Genomic DNA, 26632 nt, shown 5'->3' with positions numbered 1-26632 from the left:
AGGTATTTCCACTGTAAAGTTACTATCTCTCTGTGTGGTTAATTAATAGTTTTTGAGGAGATAATCTGAGACTACACAAATTGTGTTTCTCGTCAAACTTTCACTATTTTTAGTATCCATCAGTGGATCTGATGTACATTAATCGTTACCATAGTGTGTACTTAATAGTGAATTTTCTATTTCCCTCTTTCTTTCTACATGTATCAGTTGGAATTCTGCTCTCATAAATTCTGCTCTCTTTTTCTCTATTTATTTGGTGATTTATTTATATCTATATGGATGGACTTATGGATATTCATTTTATTCTATGGGTTTAAATCCAATACTATCTTTTTTTCTTTTTTTTTGCACAAAATATTCCAACTTTAACTATTAGGAACTCTTTAAGGTTGGCTACTGTGTTCTTTCAACATTCCCCATTCTTTTTCTTTAAACTACTTTATTGAAGTTTAATTAACATATAAAAGCTGTACATATTTATTGGTTTCCTGTTACCTTTAAGATAAATTTTAAACCTCTTCATACGGCATGCAAAGCCTCTCATGATCTCATGTATGCTTACTATTTAGTCTCATTTTCTTTCAGTGCTCATCCACAAACATACATCATCACGATAGCTTCAGTTGCTCAAATAAGCCATGTTTTCCCTTCTCCTTAGGCCTTTGCATATGCTGTCCCTCAGCCTGGAACACCCTGTTCATCTCCACACTGTCCCATGAAGATGGGGGTATTAGTATTATTTGCAGTTTTATTCCCACACTCTAGCTCTTCTCTTGCTGCTAAAGAGAGAGGGCTGAAAAAAATCAAGTTTTAAATGTTTGGTTGCGGACTGAGAGAATTTTAATAATCAGGAACAAAATAGATTTCTGTAGACCATGGGGAGTTTCTTTTCAAACAATTTAACCTTAACACAATGATGGCCTGTCCATCTTTTAATTGCTCTTTCCAGGCCATGACATTCTTGCACTTTTAAAAAGATCATTTTTATCCTCATGTTTTTAAAGTGTTATATCTCAAGTATTTTTTTATTTTCAAATTTCTTTCCAAAACATAATTATATTACGTAGACACAAACATGTATTTATTTCCACACCATAAAACCCTGAATTAAGTCTTTAACAATGTCTTTCCAAAAGAAAAAACAAAAGCATTTTTCAATATACTATTACCAAAATATTTATGAAGGATTTTTAATAATAACCTATCTTCCACATGCTTTCTTATATTGAGATATATAGCTACATTTAAAGAAATAGATGGTATACACTTGTAAAATTCTTAGAAAATTGTCAATAAAAGAACCATACAAGAAGTTCCTTTTTACTGTGCATATTGATTTTATTTTAGAGCAAATATAAGAGGTAAAATGCAAGGTGCTGTGGTTTGTAATAGAGCAACAATAAAGAGAAAATCATAAAAGTGAATGTTTGGGTGGGCTTTTGAAGAAAAGAATTAGGAGGCCCATGGGGTGGTTTCCAATACAGTCTCCATCCTAAACATTTAGTATCACTTTTGGTATATTTCTTTCCTATACTTTCCATTCATTTGTACCCTACCCAATATAAATTGAAATGTTGTAGTTTTTAAAATGTAGACATAAAAGAAAATATAAATGATTTGGAATATTTTCACATTATTCGAGTGTACAATATTATTGGAAAACTTCCATTCAGAAATCCAAAATTGAAGTAATGTGCAAAAGAATATATAACAAGAAGCTCATTAGTCGGTTGACAAAGTAACTTCCCCAAAGGGACTTAAGTGTGTTGATTTTTCACTATGGTCAAAACCACAGATGAAAGTAAGAAGTAGTTTGAAACTCTTAGCCCCACAAAACAAGGCAGTGAATGAATCTTGGCAATATGAGGTCTACTCATTACCCCACTCATCAAGCCTGGTCTCAGCATCCTTAGTCATATAACTCGCTAGCAGGACTTTATGTGCTATGGGAGAATATGAGAAACAACCTCATCGCCAAAGCAACTTCAGTAGTGCCTATTACCAGTAGAAAAAGGCATTAGGAGAAGTACTATTTTGAGCCACCTAAAAGAGCAACTCACACACCAAGGCATATAAACTGATTTGAGGACGTAAGTGAGGGTGGGGAGAGGAGTTCATTGAATATATTCCCCATCCCACCCCACCCCCAGCTTTTGAGGAACTGAAAGCAATGATTCCCATTTATACAAACTGAGAATGATTTTACTGAAATAAATTATAGAAAAGAAATAATATTAGATACATCAAAAATTAGATCTGTATTTGAGTATAGTATATTTGATACTCCTGAAAAATTCTAACTTTTTGAATTATACATACAGATCACTTGTAATCATTAGATAAGAGGGTAGGGTGTCTATTGGACCTACAAAATCTCTGACAGAAAATAGCACATCTTGTATTAGTCTCGTTATATGGAGTTCTTCTCTAACTCTCTCCATTGAAAAGAACTTAAGTTTGCTAGGTAATAAAAATAAAGCTAAATAAAAAGTCACACAATAAAGTGAATAGCAAAGAGAAAAAGGACTTATCTAGAATATATCTTATTAGGTTTTTGGAAATGATTTTAAAGAGTCTCGTATGCTTCACTTTATTTTAGTATTTGGATTTATTTTTCTTATAAGACTTTGGAAAGCATTTAACATTTTTTAATCAGAGCTATGACATGATCAGATTTGTGCATTAGAAAGAGAGGTCCAATGACAGTGGAGGAGAGTAGCCAATGCTGTCAGTGCCTTGCCCATGTCCATTTTGCACTCACCATTTCAGTACATCACTGAATGAAGCATCAGCAGCTCTCCATTGAGGGCTTTCTCTCAGCCTGTGAATGGGACAGGTCTGGAGTGCCAGAGAGTTAATGTCTCCCATTCGCCTAGGACAGTGGGAGTTAGAGGATAAATACCACAGCCTCCTTTAACCTTGAGCAGCTAACTGTGGGGCCTAGTTACCCAGATGGATTGAGCACAAGATAATTCATGAGTTAGCTGCTCCATAATAAATAATTTACTGGTTCATTGTCTTCCCTGTCTCACTTTTTCATTCCCCTACCAGGGTTTCCAGGTTCTGGGATCACCTTCCACAGAAACTACTTTCACTCAAATTCTTATCTCAGAATCTAAAGCTGGGGAAACCCAAACTAAGACAGTTGGACATGACAGTGGTTTTAAGAAGCAGACTCTAAGAATGAATTCTGAAATTGGATCAATTACTGGTTAGATGGTAACAAGGACCATACTGCTAGTAGTAAGTGAAGTAGTAATAATCCTTTAGCCTCATAATGCAAAAAAATCTTATATGTGGAGATTTGAGAAGGTATAGGGCAAAGAGTATATATTTGATTATGTAGCAGCTCTAGTACTTGCATTTGAAAGCTATGAAGACAGTGGTAATCATACATCTCATGAAATTGGTTGATTGCTGTTAACTGCTTTCAATGCACTGAAGTAAGAAAAGTTAGGGATGCTGCTACACATCCTACAGTGCACAGGATAGCACTCTACAACAAAGAATTATCCAGCACAAAGTGTCAATACTTCTAAGGTTGAGAAACCCTGATTTAAAGTGACCATCATTCCCTGAAGCTGAAAAGCAATGATCCTGCTCAGAGAAAACACCTACAACTATCCACTTGAGGCCTGTGTGTGGGTCATCTGGATCATATGCCAGGGATTTAATCACAATGGGAGCTACCCTCAGCCAATGACAGATGGAAATTGAGGCTAAATACTACAACGCCCTTGCCCCTTGGTTGGGATAACTCCCTTGCTCCTTGGTTGGGATAACTTTGAGGCTTGTTCTATGCTGGTCTCTCTGAATTCCTCAGTGGGGTCGGGTGTAGTTTGCCCACAGCAATGACCTGCCGGATAATGAAGCCTTTAATGAGTTTCTTCTCTTCCTTGTGAATTCATAAAATTGTCATTATAGTGTTAGGGAGTAATAGTAACATCAGAAAATCTAATAATGTAATTCTCTATATTAGCAAATTAAATAAGAAAAATATGATTATCAAAATAAATCCAGAAGAAATGATTCCATATTCATTAAAGATAAAAATTCATATAATCCAGGAATAGAATAAAATATCCATAAATCAAGAAAAATTATGCACCAAAAGCCTATGTAATGATCAAACTTAATTATAAAATTTAAGAAATATTCCTATTAAACTTGGTCAAATACACACGGATTATAGTTATAGGATTATATCATTACTTTTACACATTGTGCTGGACCTCCTAGAGAATTCAATAGTAGAAGAAAAAACTGGGAAGTATTAAAAAAGAAATAAAGACACAAAATTATTCTTATTTTAAAGTGATATTACTGATTACATATACAATTTAAAACAAACTAGTATACCTAGTAAGAATGTTCAGCAGTTTTGCTAGATGCAAATCAATATACTAAAACTCAATATAGGCCAAAAATAAGGAAGCTGAAAATGTAATAGAAAACGTTATTTAAATGGCAACAACAAAAAATAAGGTGCCTAAGAATAAATCTCAAAAGTTAAGATATATGAGAACTTTAAAAAAATTTACAAAGGACTATTGAAAGACAAAAGTTACATAAGAATAAATGGAGAGATATACCATGTTCATTGATGAGAATATTGAGTATATGAAAGATTACATTCCTCTTCAAAATATTTGTTAAATTCAACACAATTCCAAAAAAAATTCTAACATCCTTTTTCAATTATCAAGCTAACTGCAAAATCCTTATGGAAGTGCAAAGATCAAGAGTAGTCAGTATAAATTTATGGATTAAAAACTATGAGTATGTGAATACCCATATAAGATAGCAAGAAAATTAAGAAACCCAAAGCATTTGTAACACTATATAATTGACACAGGGGTAGACATATATGGACATGCAGATCATAAATGGAAAAATTATTGAATAAGTGGTGTCAAGGCAATTGATTATTCACATGGGACAACGAAAATTATATCACTGTCTTACAGCATGTGAGACGCATTTCATGCTACACATAAAATTTAATTTCACGTAGATTAAAGGCTTAAGTACAAGAAGCAGAAAAATCTTAAAACTTCTGAACCTTAGGAGAATGGCTTATTTTAAGGTAGAAAATGATTTCTTAAAAAAGCGACACAAAATTCTAAGAACATAAAATGAGAGACTGATTAATTTAACCACATTAAAAATTTTTAATATGAAGAAATGATGATGACATTAACAACATTATAGGACAAGGCTCGGACTAGAAAAAAAATTCTTCAAAATATATCACTGAATAAAAATTAGAACCTATAACTTGCTGATTTCTATTAATCAATAAGTAAAAGATCAAATTTCCAATAGAAAAGAGGGAGAAGTTAGGAAGAGGTAATTCAAAGGCTATGAACCACAAACCATCATATCCAAGAATGTCTTATTTCAGCAGTTTATAATAATGAAAAAATTCAAAATAACCTGTAAGCCCATCAACATGAGAGAAGATAAATCATGGTATATTTACACTATTGAGTTATATATATATATATATATATATATATATATATATATATATATATATCAATCAAAGGAATGAACTATCTATCATTTATATAGGAATCTTAAAGTTAAAAAGTTGAGTGAACAAAAAAGGTAGGAGGTTTCATACTGTATATAAATATTGAAATATGAAAGTAATTAAATAATACAATATACTATTTTGGAATATATATGCATATACTAAGAATATATATATCCATACATGCAAGAAGGAAAACATGCAATTCAAGAATGTGTATCTTCTGGTGAACAAGGAGGGTAAGTGTTTGAGGAAAGGCACACAGGACGCTTTAACTATTTTAGTGTTTTCTGTGTTGTTGGCTGGAGGTGGCTTATTGTTTTCTACCTTTGTGTATGTCTCTAATTTTCAATAATAAAAAAAGAATAAACAGAAACAGAAAACAAAATCATACTCAGGATAGTAAGTAAACAAGCTGGGACCACAATGGCTAATTCCCACATTTTAGAAACAAGGGAAGTGACCTCAATCAGGACAAGTAAAATTTCAGGGTTACTTATTTGGTGGTGTACTCAGGACTAGAAAATAAAATTACCAGATCAAAGATTTTGGTTGGTTCCTTCACTGTGCATTGAATATACTAAGGAAATTCCATTTATCAGCTGCAGAATTTGCAGTGCTGTAGAGTGGACATGGATTTAAGAAAATGTCCACAAAGAGGTTATATATCATAATAAAAAGTTGTTTATCTGGCCAAAAATGGGCTGTCAACAGAAACTGTTTCTTGGATATGGGGGATTTTAAAGAGCTGAGAAGGAATAAATAAGGCAAATGCATTGCAAGAAACAATTTGGAGAACAGATGTGGCAAACATGTGCAATGTAAGCACAACAATGGATATGGTGAAATGAGTATTATTCTAAATTAAATCAGTGTATTTAATACATACTATATTTAATCAGCATAATAACTTTTTAATTGTATATTATTGTATATTTTCCTGGAAATTTTGTATCCTGTAAGGAAAAATGAAAGGTCAGTTTACCAAATACAAAAGAGGAAATGACCCAAAAATGAAAGGTCAGTTTACCAAATACGAAGAGGAAATGACCAAGTCCCTAGGTCTGGAAACATTTCATTTGAATTTTATCTTCTCATGATTTGCACATAAAAAAGCAACAGAGGGAAGAAGATTGATTTTGCAAGTCTTTCAAAAAATTAAACTTGTAACGTTAGAGTTGGGACAAATAAAAGTATTTTAATCAAGATGTCACATAATAAAAGAATAAACCACTCATATTCATACAAAAAGCCTATGATTTTTATTCATTTCCCCCTTTACAATTAAATCAAACTTGCAGAGCACATAAGGGCCAAGCTAAGCAAAGTTACTCCTAAATGATAACATTACCATATTCTACCATTACTAATATTCTTTAGTATTTTGTATTCCACCCCTTAAATTTCTGGATTGAATCACTATAAGTAGGTATGAATTGCATGGAAATGAGCAGTACTTTCCTTGAAAGTAAATATCAGGTAAATGAAAAAAAATAATATCTGTCTCAAAAGCAATTGATTAAAAAAAACCCCATAAGCCATTACTGGAATCCAAGAAGAAAACTAATTAATCTAGTGGTTTTCTTTCCTAAAAGTAGTGGAAATTGTAAGGTGTTATTATCGAAATTTTATTAGGAAGAAACTACAACTTTACCTACAAAATTTCAAAATATATTGTCTCCAAACAATAGGGAGTTTGATAAAGTGGTGTGTATGGATCTTGCTATGGCATGGGGAGGAGTCACATTAATGGCAAAAAGGAGGATTAAAGACAATTTATATCTGAGGAATCACAAACCTGAGCACCATCCCTGCAAAGTTATGTGGCAGACATCTTGTTCTGTCCAAATGCAAAGGATGGTGAACAATTTGATGGTATATAATGAATGCACTGATTTCAACAGTTAGCCATGGAAGGCACTTTTTAATTTGTGGGGGGCGGAGATCAATTTCTACTTGCAAAGACATCCTTCCAGTGTGAAAGCAAGCCACTGGATTCATCCTTCTATCCTGAAGAACCTAGGGGCAGGACAGGAATAAAGATGCAGATGTAGAGAATGGACTTGAGGACACGGAGAGTGGGAAGGGTAAGCTGGGACGAAGTGAGAGAGTGGCATGAACATATATACACTACCAAATGTAAAATAGATAGTGGGAAGCAGCCACATAGCACAGGGAGATCACCTCGGTGCTTTGTGTCCACCTAGAGGGGTGGGATAGGGAGGGTGGTAGAGAGAGAAGCAACAGGGAGGAGAAATGGGGATATATGTATACGTATAGCTGATTCACTTTGTTATAAAGCAGAAACTAACACAACATTGTAAAGCAATTATACTCCAATAAAGATGTTAAAAAATAAATAAAAATAAATAAAAGGAGAAAAAAATTGCCTCAAGTAATAATGAGGGAAAAATACTCGTTTCTTTTTTTAAAATTTTATTTATTTATTTATTTATTTGTTTGTTTGTTTATTTATTTATTTATTTATGGCTCTGTTGGGTCTTCGTTGCTGCACACGGGCTTTCTCCAGTTGCGGTGAGTGGGGGCTACTCTTTTTTTTTTTTTTTTTTTTTTTTGCAGTACGCGGGCCTCTCACTGTTGTGGCCTCTCCCGTTGCGGAGCGCAGGCTCTGCGGCCATGGCTCACGGGCCCAGCGACTCCGCGGCATGTGGGATCTTCCCGGACCGGGGCACGAACCCGTGTCCCCTGCATCAGCAGGTGGACTCTCAACCACTGCGCCACCAGGGAAGCCCGCGGGGGCTATTCTTCCTTGCGGTGTGCGGGCTTCTCATTGCGGTGGCTTCTCTTGTTGTGGAACACGGGCTCTAGGTGCGTGGGCTTCAGCAGTTGTGTCACGTGGGCTCAGTAGTTGTGGCTCGTGGCTCTAGAGCGCAGGCTCAGTAGTTGTGGCACATGGGCTTAGTTACTCCGTGGCATGTGGGATCTTCCTGGACCAGGGCTAGAACCCGTGTCCCCTGCATTGGCAGGTGGATTCTTAACCACTGCACCACCAGGGAAGTCCCCTTTTCTTTCTTAATTTTAGAGAAAGTTTTACAATTGCCTGGGACAAAATAATATCAGAAATCTTAATTATTTTTCTCTTTTTAGGCACCAAGCTTCATTTCAAATAAAGTATATTTTGCTCCAGGATTTTATATTACATTGATGTTAAAATAGTCCTATAGTATATACCAAAGATTAAGGTGAAATAGACATAATTCAAATTATAAAATTAGGGCTATATAATACCATCAATAATTAATTAAGAAATACTTATAAAAGCTTTAGCATTATATACATATATAATTTAAAAGGTTATGTTAGATTTTTCATAAAGTATTTTATCACATAAGCATATCGCTAAGACTATGTTTGGTTTATTATAAATGCTGATTTTTTGATCTGGAATTTAAAAATACAGGTACTGGTATATGATTCAACTTATTGAAATCAAATATGAAAAAATGTGTTTCAAAAATATTTTCTTGTTACAGCCATTGGCATTTTGAGCAGGATAATTCTTTTGTGTGGTACTATCCTGCAGGCTGCAAAAAGTTTAGCTTCCCAGCCACCCACCCCAATAAACACAGCAGTACTTTTCAGATATCATGACAACAAAAATACTCCCACATTTTCAACCTCCACATTACCCTCCTTTTCTCCATTTAGGAGACTGGTTTAGAGTAGTGATTTAAAGGATTATGATACTCTTTAATTTTGTAAAAATAAGAGAATAAGTTGTTTCTTCTCTGTATCTCTCTGTCCTTTCCTCTTTCTTTTTAGAAACTGTAACTGAAAACATAACAGTAACTAAACAACATCTCTTTTCACGATACTTAAGAGATGGAAAAGTTCTTTTATATGTATTATTTTATTCAGTCATTGCATTATCTATATCAAGAAAGCAGAGCACATATTATATTTCTCTTTTGATAGGTTAAAAAAGAAGAAATTAAGGCTCAGAGAAATTAAGAAACTCTTTAAGTATCATACTGTAGTGAAGTTAAAGCTTGTGTCTTGGTCTTGAAACATTTAGATTAGTGTCCCTTCAACTGCATCTGACTGAAATGCTAATATGTTCCCTGTCCTCAAGAAGGCAATAGTTTAAATGGGGAGAAAATATCAATCAACATAACTCAAGTCATGAACTTCACGATGCAGACTTATATGCACGTTGCTGACAGGAAAATGTTAGTGGTTTAATAATAATTGTTAAAGATAAAAAATGAGTAATCTGGTTTTATCATTTATTCATAAAAAAAGTATTGAAGCCTAATATTTGTTCAGTGCTTAGCTGAACACAGACATTACAGCACATAAGAAATAACTTAAAATTAAATTGATCTTAAAATAATTAAAATTGTATAATAAACAAAGTGCATTCAGGGCTCCCCTGGTGGCGCAGTGGTTGAGAGTCCGCCTGCCGATGCAGGGGACACGGGTTCGTGCCCTGATCCGGGAAGATCCCATGTGCTGCGGAGCGGCTGGGCCCGTGAGCCGTGGCCACTGAGCCTGCACGTCCAGAGCCTGTACTAAAAAAAGTGCATTCAAAATAACAAGCTATGAGGGCCTAGACTTGTCAAAAGGAAGAGGGGAAGTAGAGAAGAAATAGTTTCAAATTTATTTTATTGTAATGAAATCACATGCTTATCCACAATGTTTAAAACAAATCACTTTAAAAAATATCAATGCATCTTATAAGTTCACATCAATAATATTTTATTATTACAAAGTCAGACAGTAAGGGTTGTTTTGATGAATATAACTTAAAAAATGGCATAATGATTGACAACTGCAGTCAGTTTGCCATTTTAACTTCATAATTTACCTTTATTTCTGAGTTTTATTTGTTACATAGTCTGAAAAAAATAAAACTCATATAGATAAGACACTGCTAATTGTCAGTCATTTTATAGCTTGTCTTTAAATTTCAATGTATTCTTGAATTTAACCTATTCAGAATATTGAAAAAATAGTAAGAATATATATGCATATATATGTGTATACATACATATTAATGGATAACAACTGAGCATATTCTTTGATTAGATACTGGTTTAACTTTATCAATAAATAAGCTTCTAAGCCAACTAAAATTATGTTTGGGAGGAAAATTTTGAAACGTATCTTGCAACTTTATGAGATATTCAAAATCTCTTTGTAAAGAAAATGAGAAAGTCTAATTACCAGTTACTATTAGTAGTTGCTAACAATTTCTAAATAGTCAAGTTTATTTGCTTTGCTCATCAAACCTAAAATTTAATTTGTATTTCCATTTGGTCACTTGATCCAAAGTTGTAAGTGAGCAGGTATTTTTAATTTAAATATTTAGGCCTATTTCAAAGTCAGATGCAAAGCACTCACAATTATGACTAAAATGATATGCCATACCAGATTACAATGATAAACTAGACTATGTATTTACTTCTTATTGTATAACTGACTTCCGACTTCTATGACAATGATTACACGGCAAGCAGTTATGTCCACTTAGTTCCTGGTCTGTGAGTGTAGAATACATGTGCTTAATGATTGTGCTTGCTTATACAATACTTTATGAAAGGATATTAATAGTCTTCAATTTTTAAAAGGACCAGAGCAGACCTATAAACTTTCTAATCAATCAATCACACTTTTATGAAATGTACAAACATGATGAACCAAGATAGTATTTTAAAACATTTTCTTTGTTTACTTGTGCTAAAGGGATAGACAAATGAGGGAGAAAGATTGAAGTCTCAAAATAAAGCATATAAAATATGCTTTAAAAATTTTCCATTTTTAAAACTGTGGGTAAATATGTAATATATTAGATGAAAATCCATAATAATTAATAGGACACCATAGACTGTAATTATGATTTGTAAAACAAAGTAAATTACAATGGGGATAAAATCTTGACTTTTTGTTCATCTTGCTTATCACCCCACAACAGAAAGGGGGATGGCTAGAGTAAACTGCTTTCTTTTCCACATGAAGATGACCCAAGTGTTTTATTTGACTAGAAGCTCAATATGAAACGAAACCAAAATCTCTCATTGCAGTTTAAACTTATGAAAGTTAGACATCATAAAGTGGAGTGACCAGGTAAAGAGATGAAATATGACTTCATGGTTCTTGAATATGGAAGGATTTTTCCAGCTGTAGATGCCAGATTGCAGAACTATAAATAAACATGAACACATTCAGATGAAAAACATGATGATGAAGAATCTAGAAATCTGATTATCATGGCCAAAACACTGTATCAGGTACACTAAGAGATGAGGTGATGAGCAGTTCTAGATACAAAAAGTGGATCATTGAACACCAAATTGTGAGGATTCTCTACATGGAATAATACAAGAGGGGTAACAGTAAGGCAGAATGTGATATGTACCTCCAAATATACTGAACACTATGGATGGAGGTCCAGGGGAAATGTGATCATGATCATTTAGAAGATTAAGGAAAAGATTTCTTTGGTTTTCTTCAACCAGGCATTGATTAAGCTCATCTTAAAATATTCTGATTATGGTGCAACATGCATCAAGAAGTTGAAAACATGGATAGTGAATTCCATTCTGTATAGGATGTAAAATGATGAAGAATATCTTTGCTCCCATAGTTCATCAAGATAAATCCAGATAAAATAGAACCCGTACATTTCTAAAGGACTATCAAAGAGTAGAGGCACCGAAGCTTAAATGAGGTCATTTCCAGAGAAAGGAGCCCTTCTTCAGGTGACAATGAGCCAAGGATGCTACTTGAGGGCAGATGCTACTTGAGGGCAAATGCTGGGTTTGGCTATCAAGCTGTTGATCAAGGTGTAAGCAGACAAAACAAAATGAATTCTAAAAGACTCACAAATACAATGATAATTCACTCAGCCTAACAATTCTCCCCTACACCCGTTTTTCTTAGAAAATGACAAAAAAGCCTTGACTGAAAAGCAGAAAGAATTTGCACAGTCTTATGGAGTTTTGTGGTACCTGAAACCAGAGGTCTTTGTACCAATGAATCCAATGCTGAACCATGACCCAGGCATCTCCTGGCTCAAATACTAAGTCAAGAATATGGGGATATATGTATATGTATAGCTGATTCACTTTGTTATAAAGCAGAAACTAACACACCATTGTAAAGCAATTATACTCCAATAAAGATGTTAAAAACAAGAAGTCAATCTGCACTCTTGTGCTCTCTCTCCCTCTCATAGTTGATAAAACATATCTGTACTCACTGAATAATCTCATTTCCATGCATCCATTTTGATCACTGCCTCTTTTCTTTCCCATTCCCTCCATCTTATAACCTGACCTCCAGAACTACACAACTCTATGAGACCATCAATCAAATGACCTTCGTGTTTTCCCTATTTCTTAACCCTTCAATCATGACCGTCAGCCTTATCCAGCCTAGCTGCCCTCACATACACTTTGTTTCCTTGTCCCCTCTTTCTTCATTTTACTTGCCTGACAAAACCCCAACCATAGCTAAATATAATTCTCTGCCTATTTCACATATGCACCTAAGTAGCTAAACCTGAATACAAAAACACATAAAGGTGCTAACAGGATCTCATTATAAATGCATGAGTCCAAAGGGAATTATACCCTATTTCCCTAATGCATTTGTTGTCCTTTCTTAGATAACTATTTCTTCTCTCTTCACATGAATATTTCCTTCTCTTTTTTACTTTCAGATCATGACCTTTCTTATTTCCTGATGACATAAAATATAACTGATAAAAGATTCCACTCTTACCACCACACTTACCGATCTAACCACTCTACTTTCATCTGGATCTATATCCTTTCCCTTCCCTCCTACTGCTCTCAAAGAATGGTTACTGATGCTATCCAAGGCTAACCCTTACACGTGTGAACCAGATCCCATTCTCTCTTGCCTACTCAAAGACATAACTCTCTTTCCTCTTTCTTGAGTTTCCCTCTCTCATGGATACTTCTCATCAGCACATGAACAGGCTGTACTATCTCCTACTCCAAACAAAACTCCTTCAACTTCATATCCTTCTACAGCTTCTTCTCCATTTCTTTGCCCCTCTCTACATTAAGATACTCAAAAAAAGCTATTTATACCCTGTCTCATTTCCTCTTGTCCTTTCTCGAACCCACTCTAATCAACCTTTTACCCAAACGACTAAAAAAACAAAATAGCTTTAGTGACATTCTGTCATGGCTTCTACTTTGCCAGTTCCAATGGTCAATTCACAATCTTTATTGTACTGACTAGTTAAGAGCATCTGACACAATTGTTCACTCTCTCTTAGTTCAAACACTTTCTTCACTTGGCTTCCAGGACAACACGTTTTCTTGGTTTTCTTCTGATCACATAAGTGCTCTTTTTCAGTTTCTCTTGCTATATCCTCCTCCTCTTCTAGATTCCACCAACTGGAAAGCTTCAGGGCTCGGCCTTCGGACCTCCTCTCTGCTCCTTTACCCAGTCCCTCATTATCACATCAAGACTTATGGCTTCAAATACCACCTATATGTTGATAGCTACCAAATTTATAATCTAATATAGATGTCTCACTAGAATTCTAGTCTCATATCAAGCTGTCTAAGTGATATTTCCCTTGGGATGTCTAATAGGCACTTTAAAAGTTAATGTGCCTAAATCCAAACTCCTGATTTTTGCCAATGCTCTTCTTGTTCAGTCTTTCTTAAATCAGTTAGTGGTAATTCCATCATTTTAACTGATCAGACTCTAAACCTTGGAATCAGCTTTAACAATCTCTGATGTTCTTCCCACAGATATCCATGTTTCACTCCCTTGCTACAGATTGCTGCTCAACTTTCATGTAGGAAGAGAAGGCTTCTACTATTTCCCTAGAATCTCTCCCTCATTCACTACATCCATTACCTCATTTCATTTTCTATACAACACTTACTACTACCTGATATATTACATATGTTTAATTATTTATTTTCTTTGTCTCTCCCTTAGCGTGTAAGATGTAATCAGACAAAGATAGGAGCTTTGTCTTTTCAGTTCAGTGCCTAACATACAGTAGGTCCTTAAAAAATGTTTGTTGAACAAAGAAATCTATTTAAATGAAGACAGAATTACTTTCACTTTGGAAGTTTGTAAAAAAACTTTTTTTAAACTAATTTTCCCTCAGTTACACTTTGATGACCCTAAGGATTGTGTTTGTTTTGTTGAGAGCAAGGATTTTTTTCCTACTCATCTTAACTCTTGAATTATTAATAAGTTTCTATATTTTCTTTTTGAATTACATTCTACAGGAAGGCAGATATCTGGTTAATAAAGGTAAGACAGAAATATTCTAGGACAGTATTATCCCTTAACTCTTTCAAAATGAGAGACTACATTAATTTACATACTGTGTGAATATGAAAAGGCCTAGAGGTGGTAAGAAGATAATTAAAACCTAGATCTGACAGGCTTGTAGAGGAACAAAACAATTCTTGTTAAATTACTATATCATTGTAGTCTGGAGGGGTTAAAGATTTGATATGATTATTAATATACACACATTTGATTTGTTTAAGCCATTACATTATTTCATGGATGAAAAGCAATATGTTTGCTATAAGAAGTTCACCTAGCAGCCTTCTAGATTTAACTGTCGTAGAATAGTCTATAATAAGAAAGATTAAGGCAAGCATGTCTGAATTAATATATGAAAAGAATCCCACAAGAAACACATGCACAAAGTAATAAGCTCTTGATATCATCTAAACTTATGTGCAAAAATTAATTATTTAAGTTTATTTACTTTCACAAAATTCTTACAGCCATTTTGTTCTTTTGAGTATCAGTATTACTGTGGACACTATTCATCAATTATATTTTGTCTCCTATTTTTAATACTTTAAAAAATTGTTTTCTTTTGGCTTTATATATAAGAAGTATTTTAGGATGTGCATAAACCACTGGTCCTAAATTCAGTATTCAAAGAATAACAGTGTTGCAAACAATTTTGGTGGGTAGCTAAAATAATTATATTCCTTTTCTGTTGGTATTAGAAAAGTGCTCCTGAAACAGTTTCATGGGCAGAGGTGCTACCCCTAAATGTCTTCGCAAAGAATACCCAAGGTGAGGCCATTTAGATTTAGAGTTAACATGAACATATTTGCATTGATTTTCACATATGTAAAAGATAAATATTATCCAAGAATTTATTTCAATGTTGATGAATATATATTTGTTTTAAATGAGATAAAATGTTTAATGTAATTAAACAGGTAGAAGAAAATATGTTCTAATTTTCTATCGGATATAGGAAGAGAAAAGACAATATGAAACATTCATATAAACAGAACTTAAAAATTCTGAATTTTCAATTCTGATTTATTCCTAACTGTATAATGCTGATGCCTTTTCCTTGCAGTGCTTCTAGATTTCTTCTGAGCAACAGTTTCACTCAGTAGTCAATTTATATTGAAGATTATATAAAATGTGACCAATTAAAATCAGGCCAAATGTTAATGCTGGGTAAAAAGGCCAAAATAAATATAAAAATTATGTCTGGAAGGCATTATAGTGTGATTTACTTACTAATAGAAGTAAACTATGAAAAGGAAAAACAGCTATAAAAGTAATGAATGTTTTAATGAAAACATAAGGTGTTTTCTCTTCCCATTCTCATACCATAGAAACAAGCTGACTCTCAATGAGAAGGAATCACATTCCACTTTAGACTGATGAACAGCACAATTCTTTATGCAGCACACAATCAAGCTGTGGAATTCAATTCTGCAATATATCATTGTGGTAAATAGTGTATCAAAATCCAGGAAAGCATTAAATGTTGCTATGAATAAGAATGACATTTAGAGCCATGCTTAGTAGGTCACAAAGTTTAAAGAGCTCTCAGCCCTCTAGCAGTGGGGCATAGGAGAATTTGTGTGAAGGTCAGAAAGTAATGTTCTCTCCTCTGACGTTATTGCATATCACTCATGCATTATGGGATGTTTACGTGCCTCTTTCTCAAAGCTGGGAATGAAGGATATCTACCTGCACGTAAAGAAAATAAAAAGTACTTAATTTTCTTCAAAATATAAATATTATTTAATGCAAATTATCAATTATATTATCAATGACTGTAGTAATTCTGCAAAATATAATCAAAGGAAAGTAAAAAAAATATTCTCCCTGCAGAGGAGTAAAGGAGTAGGAAAATTTGGCAGATGTGGGAAATAGGGAAGGCAAAAATGGCTAAAAACAACAGTATACTTTGGATGTTAAAATATTTCCTTCTAAAACATAGCAAATTTCAAAAAATAACCTTGACTTTCTTATTTAACTACATAAGTAATTAGTGTCTAGATCTGTTAAATTAGAGGTTTGGACTGCTCAGTGCTTAAATTTGTTCCTCCTGTGCACTGAGACATGCAAAAGAATAGTCTTAACAACATTATTTATAAAATGCAAACTATAGCTAACCCAAATTTCAAATCGAGTCATGTGAAAAAAATTTTTATATACTATTATAAAGAAAACTATACAGCAATGAAAATGGATACAGTTGCATGCAGTAACAGACACATCTCAAAAATATAATGTAAAACCAAAGATCCCTTACAATAACATCTTTATAAAAAGAAAACACAAAATTAAACTTAAGTATTTAAGAATGGTTACTTATGTGGTAAAACTATGCAGGAAAGTAAGCAGATGATTACTATAAATGACACGAGCATAGCTGTTTTTGTGACACAGGATGGTTGTACCAAGAAGGTGGCAAAAGAGAGACTTCTAGGGCTTCCCTGGTGGCGCAGTGGTTGAGAGTCCGCCTGCCGATGCAGGGGACACGGGTTCGTGCCCCGGTCCGGGAGGATCCCACATGCCGCGGAGCGGCTGGGCCCGTGAGCCATGGCCGCTGAGCCTGCGCGTCCGGAGCCTGTGCTCCACAACGGGAGAGTCCACAACAGTGAGAGGCCCGCGTACCGAGGGAAAAAAAAAAAAAAAAAGAGAGACTTCTATACCGCTGCAATGTTGTATTTTTGATCTACGTCAGTATTTACAAAGTATTGACTTTATGGTGAATCACTGATTTCTACTTCTTCATTTTTTTTTTTTTTTTTGCGGTACGCGGGCCTCTCACTGTTGTGGCCTCTCCCATTGTGGAGCACAGGCTCCAGACGTGCAGGCTCAGCGGCCATGGCTCACGGGCCCAGCTGCTCTGCGGCATGTGGGATCTTCCCGGAACGGGGCACGAACCCGTGTCCCCTGCATCGGCAGGCGGACGCTCAACCACTGCGCCACCAGGGAAGCCCTACTTCTTCATTCTTCATTCTCTCTCTCTCTCTCTCTCTCTCTCTCTCTCTATATATATATATATATATATATATATATATATATACACACATACATATATTTCAGAATAAAGTTTCAAATATGGTAAAATAAAATAAATGGATAAGAAGACATTGTGTGAATACTGAAGAATGTGCTTGATAAAAATAAGTTATTTATTTTCTAATGTGCAATATTAGATAAAATAATCTATAGTTCCTTCTTTTTAGAAACTGGCTTTTCCTGTTATGTCAAGGCAATAGTTACCAAATGAAAGTTGCTTGAAAATTTGTTTGAGTTTTATAAAATAAATATGATCATCTCAGCATTTCATAAACTATAGCATGAGAGATTAATTTGCATGAAACAAAAATGTCACGCTATAGATATCAGATCAAGACAATGAGTAGATTTAAAGCAAGTATCTCTGGAACATGTTCTGAAAACACTATCTTCAAAAGGAAGAGTTTATAACATAAAGAATCTTTCTAGAAAGTATAAATCAAGATAAATGTTCAGAAAAGGAAAGAGTGCAGAGTTTTATTTGTTCAGACTATCCTGCAGGAAAATTAATTTAAGTTTATTTAGCATTGTGAGAATTACAGGAAATAATTTGTCATCAGCAAAAACTATAGGGCTCTAAAAATAACTTCTAGAGTGTATGGAAATCCAAAAGTTCTAAGTATTTTCGACCAGGTACTTAACTAAATGATGAAGAAGTATGTTGTCTCATGGGAGAAACATCAATCATGGAAAGATCATTGCTCTTTGGGAAACCTAATGAGTCACTGATTCTAACCTGATAACTATCCAGGTTAGAGTGCTCTGGAAACTTAACATGGTATTTGTTTATTATTTTCTAAGTATCTTTGACAGCAGTTGATTGAAATCAGTGAAACAACCTTTCTTTCTCCACTCCTCTTATTCTCAAATTCACACCCTTCCTCACACATGCCAGTTATTTTTGAATAAAGGAAAATTTATGCAAACTACAGATATAGAAATGACATTATTATAATATTAGCTATTTAAGATATATACTCTCTAACTTTATATTGATAGAGTTTCAAGAGTTGAGTCAATATAACACCAAATTTCAACAGATTCAATTTGTGATGGTTATTCACACTCATCCCCCCCCCCACACACACACACACACACACCGCCACAACAAATTTCCATCCCTCTCTGTCAAGCTGATGCCTGCAGACTTCATCACCTGGGCTACCTGCACTCTGGTGGAGTTTGGCTAATAGAAGCCACTAGGAAGAAATTGCAGCGCAAGAGGAGAGAGGTTTATTTTTTTTCTACTGCTCATTCCTGCCTTTTTGCTACCTTAATCTTTTAAAAAAAAAATCTTTATTGGAGTATAATTGCTTTACAATGTTGTGTTAGTTTCTGCTGTACACCAAAGTGAATCAGCTATATGTATACATATATCCCCCTATCCCCTCCTTCTTGAGCCTCCCTCCCACCCTCCCTATCACACTCCTCTAGGTCGTCACAAAACACCAAGCTGATCTCCCTGTGCTATGCAGCAGCTTCCCACTAGGCAACCATTTTACATTTGGTAGTGTATATATGTCATTGCTACTCTCTCACTTCGTCCCAGCTTCCCCTCCCCCGACCCCCATGTCCTCACGTCCGTTCTCTACGTCTGCGTCTTTATTCGTGCCCTGCCACTAAGTTCATCAGTACTGTCTTTTTAGATTCCATATATGTGCGTTAGCATCCTGCTACCTTACTCTTAACCAATATGGAGAATGGTGTCATGGAAAATTCCTTATGACTAGACAACAGAAGAGGAAAAATATGTAGGTCTGGTTTAAAGATAAGTTTGCAAGAAATGCTGGCACCAGATGGAAGTAAAGGTTGCTGCATTTGCTGAGTGTCAATATGGATTAAGAATCTCAAGTGTGTGCATATCCTTGGTATCCAGTAATGATTTTTATCTCATTTTTTGAGTCATTTTTCATTTTTATAAACTGTAAAAGTATAAGAAAGTACAAAAAGTCTGTTTTCTTACCATACAAAATTAACCACTAAATACAGTTTCTTATATTCACTTTGTCTATTTTTGAACGTAATAAGACAATTTATAGAAATCATTCTATCCATCATGTCCTGCCCACTTCTCTCCTGATATCCCCAGTGATACTTGTTTATTCATTCATTTAAAAAATGTACTGAGTCACTGTCAGGCTCTGTCTTTGGTGCTAGAGACATGGAAATAAACATCATAAAACATCTGCTCTCATGAAGCTTATACTCTAGCAGCAGTCTCAGGGAGGTTTGGATAGAGAAAATAAAAATACAAAAAAATAAAAGATATAAAAATTCATTGCGATAATTGCTATAGAAAGGATACAGCAAGTGATATGGAGATTTGGAGGGATTTAATTATTTATTTTTTAACTTTATTGAGGAATAACTGACAAATATAATTGTATATATTTAAGGTGTAAAATGTGATGATTCGATATGCATATACACTGTAGAATGATTACAAAGATCAAGATAATTAACACATCCACCACCTCGCATAATTAACACAGTTAACTTTCTTTGCCATGGGAATGCTTAAGATCTACTGTGAGTGACTTCTAAGTGTCTAATACGGTATTTTAAACTATAGTCACCATCCTGTGCATTAATCTTCAGAGCTTATACTTCCTATAACTGATAATTTGTACCCTTTGATCTACATCACCCCATTTCCCCCTCCTCCCAGCCCTGTTAGCACATTATTGACTGGGGGATTTTTGGAGAAACTAACACCTGTGGCCATAATACGTCTCCAGTCAAGAATGTGTTAGCATAGCTATAATAAAAAAGACAAGAGCTGGGCCTCCCTGGTGGCGCAGTGGTTAAGAGTCCGCCTGCCGATGCAGGGGATACGGGTTCGTGCCCCGGTCTGGGAGGATCCCATATGCCGCGGAGCGGCTGGGCCCGTGAGCCATGGCCGCTGGGCCTGCGCATCCGGAGCCTGTGCTCCGCAACGGGAGAGGCCACAACAGTGAGAGGCCCATATACCGCAAAAAGAAAAAAAAAAAAAAAAAAAAAAAAAGACAAGAGCTAACAAATGTTGGCGAGGATGTGGAGAAAAGGGATCCCTTAAACACTGGTGGTGGGAATGTAAAATGATACAGTCTATTATAGAGAACAGTTTACTGGTTCCTCAAGAAATCTAAAATGGAATTACCATATGATCCAGCAATCTCACTCTTGGGTATCTATCCAAAGGAATCAGTATCTTGAAGAGATACCTGCATACCCATGTTCACTGCAGCATTATCCACAATAGCCTAGAGGGATTTTAAATAGAGTTGCCAAGAAAGGCAACTAATGAAGGACAAATGTAACAAAAGTCAAATATCTGAAAGGATGAGGAAAAATGAATTATATGAATTATATATATAATATAATTACATATATAGTTATATATATATAATGAATTGTATCTGGGCAGAGGGCAGTGAGAGGAGGAGAGAGAGGACATGAAATGCAATGACACTGATGAGAATGTATCTAATGCCAGTGTGGCTGGAATGGATACTGTGAAGGGAATGACAGTAGGAGATGAAGTGAGAGAGGTACCAGGGAGCCACATAATAAAGGGCCAGAAGGTCATTTTACTCTAGCTTTTATTGTGTGAGAGACAGGAAATACTGGAGAGTTTTGAGCAGAGGTGTGATAGGGGAACTCATACATGAATTTGCTGTTCGGAAGGGAGGTCCGAGTTTTTATCTTTAAAATAATAACCTAAATTTTATCTATTTTTTCAAATATATTTGGTTGTATGTGTGTGTGTTGGTCTATAAAAAAATCCTTCCTAATATGAGGTTATAAAAGAGTTCTTGTATTTTTTCATCTGCTTTATTTTTAATTTTTTTAATCTGTTTTAAATACTTATTTAAAACTTTTTTCTACCTAGAATGTACATCTTTTTAATCCACCTGGAATGTATGTCTTTTTATTCCCAAATGGAAAGCCAGATCTTCCAACATCTTTATTGAATAGTGTTTGCTTTCTACAATGTTTATGATGCCACCTCTCTCATATAGCAAGTGTCCACATATGCATAGGTGTTTCCTGACTCATAATTCTCCTTAAATGGTCTATGAAACAAAACATTATTTTAATTTGTATCACTTTATAAATACCTTTCTATCTGTAGGTTGAATTCCTCTATTTGTTCTTATTTTACTAAAAAAATAGCTAAACACATAATTTTACTCCCCCATATAAACTTACTCTGTTCGTTAAGTACTCTGCTGGGTTTATGATTGGGCATACATAGAATTTTGAAGAAATTAAGAGACAATTGACATTTTAAAAATAGTGTGCCTTTTTATCCAGGAAACCTAGTTTTCCATTTATTGAGGCCTTCTTTTATGCACTTCAAACATGTTACATGTTTTCTATATAAAAAGTGTTACAGATTTTAGGTTAAAATTCCTGGGGATTTTTAAAATGTATTACTTTTGTAAAGGGTTTTATTTTCCTACCACAAATGCTACTTGGTTATTTTTGATATAAAGTAATGGTATTGATTTTTTAAAGTTGATCTTGAATACAGCATACCTGCTGAAGTAATTGGTTCGTTCTAATAATGTCTCCACTGGTTTTCTTTAATTTTTATAGGCAAATATCTGACACACGGAGACAATGATTTTTATTTGTCCTGTTATTATCTAACATATGACATCCAGAATAATGATGGATTCCAGCAGTAATGGAACCAATCTGAACTTATCCATGTGTTCAGTGAGAATGCCTCTGATCTCTTAACTGCCTTTCTAATATTTTGAATGCCTTTTTGTCAGTCTAAGGAAATTTCTTTGTTTCTAGTTTACTAAGTGCATTAATTAACATACATGTGATAATGTTATCAAAAGTTTCCTTTTCTTCTATTAAAAGATTATTTGGTCTTGACCCAAGGCTTTGGTACCTCTAAAAAAAAAAAAGAAAAAGAAAAAAATGATTATTTGGTCTTTCTGCTTCATGCATTAATATAGTGAATCACAGTGATAGGTTTTTAAATATGGAACTCTCTTTGCCTTTCTGAGATAAATCCTATTAGGTCATGATTTTTACAGTGTTATCAATTTTAGTTACTAATGTTTTTGTATGCATACATATCATAAAAGGGAGTTTCACCAATAATTTTTTATTATTTTTTATGTTGTTCTTTTCTGGTTTCAGTATCAAGGACCTATAAACTTCATATAGTAAATTGTGTAGAGCTCTTTATTCAGTAATCATCACCTTTGGTGGCAAGCATTTATATTAGGCCAAGTGTACCCATACAACTGAAATGTTGAATAGTAAAAATGTCCATTATAAGAATGTCCACAACAAGACTTTAATTAAAGCTCAGGTTTCCAAAAAACACATACACAATTATATACATATAGATAGATAGATGTAGATATAAATATATACATTTTGGCCCTACTTTAAAAAAAACACTCATACACATACAGAGAGAAAAAAATCTAGATTGAAATATTAACAATAATAAGTTTAGATTATATAATTATGTGTAATTTTCCTTTCCTTTTTAGAGCCCCATCATTTTCTTTATTTTCTATATTACGGATACATTTCTTTTATATTATGGTTAAAAAAAACAGCAGTATAAATAAAATGAAATGGTTAGGATGGGTGACTACTTTTCTTTCCAGTTCTAATAATCCATGAAGTTATGCCAAATAAACACCAACTCCTTACTCATATATTCTGTGCTTATCTGCCTTGACTGGGCTTCTGGTTACTAACAGTCCATCATCCCACCCAAAAACGTACACTACTTTTACCACACCACCTCCAATTTCCTCCTCCATACTACCATGCTAAATATCAGTATAAGCATCATCCTCACCACCACCATTAGAAAACCAGTTTTATTATTTCTTAGTTTTAACAATTTATTTTTAGTTATGTGCAGAAATAACCCAAGAAAGGCATGGATAAAAATACCAAAACATTTGATCACAAAAGCCCTGTGGTTACATAGGCATGACAAATATTCAGTTAAATTCTGCACTGTTGGTTACATACGTTGATATTTTGTTTTGAGTGATGTTGAAAGCTTTTTGGTTAAGAATGAAAGCTTCTAAGAAATGTGAACTTTACATTTTCTAATCTTAAAGCTAAAGAAACATCTTTGAAAATATATCTGTAGCATCTAACATGATTCCAAGTGTCATAGAAATTTGTAAAATCAAAATCAATCACCTTATTTCTCCATGTATTTTTACTTTATCAGACTCCTATTAACACAAAAAAGATGTGATATATATATATATATATATATATATCTACACACACATATATATGTATGTATATATATATATATATATATATGTATATATATATATGTATTTATTTTATTCTAAGAAAGTCAAGAAAGGGTTTGTGACCAATTTGTTGAAGACATCCTAGTACACACTGAAGGAGAGAGAGGAGAGGAGTGGAAAGAAGAAAAGGAAAACATAAAGTTAAGGTTGTTTTTCCATTCAATTTGTTCAAATACTCTTTATGATCAGTTAATAGGAATGGAAGGAGAACAAAACATTTTATATAACCACTGCTTAAAGTATTGTTTTTGTTTTAACTATCTTGCTTAAGGAAATGAACTATTCAAATAAATAAAGACCATTAGGGTCACAGAAACTGAAATACTTGGATTTATATAAATATTGGTAATACAACAGCAGAATATTTGAATCATGTTCTAATTATATTAATAAAACCCTTAATGATTATTGTAGAATATCCAGAAAATACAGAAAAGAATAAAGGAATATACAGAAAATAAAAGATGATAGATGATAGTAACTTCATAAGTAAAAATTGACAGTATAATTGTAAATATTTGTCATATGTCCTCTCAAGTTCTTTAACTGTTTTGAAAAGTTTTCTGCAGATTAATTATATTTAAATACAAATTATGTATTTCCAAAGTGCCAAACAGGAAGATACTGTCAGTTTTTTTGAAAAGCATGCCATAATCTTGCCATTTTCCTGGAAACAAATATTGTCATTTTGCAGCCCCACCCCTATCATTTGTGAAGCCCTGAGCAAGAGTATAAATAGAGGACTAATGCCATATGCCCTAATATTTTTAAATATTCAAGCTAAAAGAACTGCTAACCTATGCTGCTCTCTTAACTTCAAAAAGATACAAAACATATGAGGGAAATCATACAGTATGTGTCTGACTTATTTCACTTAGCATAATATCCTCAAGGTCCACCCACGTTGTCACACATGGCACAATATCAACCGTATGGTGATGCATGGAAACTAAATTTTCGGTGGTGAGCATGCTGTAGTATACACAGAAGTAGAAATATATGTTGTACACATGAAACTTATATAATGTTATAAACCAGTGTTACCTCAATAAATCTAAAAAATATAAATACAAAAAAATTTGTGTTAAGCTCTGGGCTTCATATGACTAAGAATCACAAAATAACAAAGATAATAAAAATGTAATTATTACTGTTACATGTAGAAAGTTTAGCGATGTTTAAAATAAATATAATAAATAAAAACATAATAATTCATCAGTTATTTTTACATCTATTCTATAAAATATATAGTCTTGCCTTTATATCAGCAAAATTACTAGTTGTGTTATAACTGAATTTTCACATAATCTGTATTATATTAAATGACCAAATGAAAAGATGTAATTGCATTCAAAGTGTAAATAATTTGAAATATTTACACTGAAAATATGAATGCTATGAAATGTAAGAATAAAACAATTAAAATTATTTTCTTATGATTTAAAATATTTTTCTCCTAGTATATTCAAAATTATCTATCAAGGTAAAAGACAACCCACACTTTATATTTAATGAAACTCAAAATTATTTAAAACAGGTAAAATTTTAGATATACTTTTGAAAATGTAATTACATTTTAATGTATTTTTTTGTACTAACCAACTTACAAGTGACAGTGACACTTAGGTGTCCTCTAAGAAATGTTTTGTTTTGTGATACTTGAGACTCCGTAGGGCCCAGGGCAGCAGTCCTTCTTCTTGGTTTAAGGGAAATATAGCCTTTTTGTTTTAATTTTTATGTTCTCATTAGTGAATTTTAGCATTTTTATTACCTTACATTTATTATTTTGTACATTTTTTTTGGAGTGGTTACCTCCTGTTTAACTGCTTTGCTTTCACACTTTTGTCCTTATTTTTGATATCTGGATGATAACCTTTCAAACCTTAGTGTACGATTTTACACTTTATTTTTGGCCTAAAAGACAGCCTAGGAATTTAAAGTGCCCAGGGACCATATTTAAAATGCATCATTCTAGTTATTCACTTATTCACCTTTAGATGCTTTTTATGCAATCAAAGTGAATTATTCATAGCCTGCATTATGAAGTTCAACATGATATAAAATCACACAAAATATATTTGGAGGCTTTAATTCAAGCAAAAAGACACCAGTCTTACATCATTTAGTGGAGATTTAACCAAGAAGTTTTCATAGAGCCAGAAGCAGAAATCATAGAACAAGAAGTGATATCACAGACTTACAACATGTATAAAGTGTATTTCTGAAGTACAGTGTGTTGGAACACAACCATTTCAACTATATATCAATCAACATTAATAGCCATAGGTACACATTTTTATTTTGTCATGAGTGGATATGAAATGTGTGCTGTTATCAGCTGAGGGCTTAGAGGGTTAGATAGCTTTAAAGGCCGTAAGAGTTTAAAGGCACTCTGTGACCATTTGGAATTTATTTGTTATATTTGTTGCATGTTGGGAGATTTATCTCGAATTTTTTTCATACAATAACA

The 26632-nt window shown here is 33.7% G+C and overlaps 1 pseudogene; it reads right to left on the bottom strand.

Moving 5' to 3' along the window:
* The window catches only part of LOC132481746 (large ribosomal subunit protein eL15-like), a 49180-nt pseudogene extending 25534 nt beyond the window's left edge, over positions 1-23646 (bottom strand).
* Between the last annotated feature and the right edge of the window lie 2986 nt (positions 23647-26632).

This window comes from Mesoplodon densirostris, chromosome X (assembly GCF_025265405.1).
Source record: "Mesoplodon densirostris isolate mMesDen1 chromosome X, mMesDen1 primary haplotype, whole genome shotgun sequence".
In the NCBI taxonomy this organism is placed as follows: domain Eukaryota; kingdom Metazoa; phylum Chordata; class Mammalia; order Artiodactyla; family Ziphiidae; genus Mesoplodon; species Mesoplodon densirostris.
The sequence above is the reverse complement of the archived record's forward strand: the minus strand, read 5'-3'. Positions and strand labels throughout refer to the sequence as shown.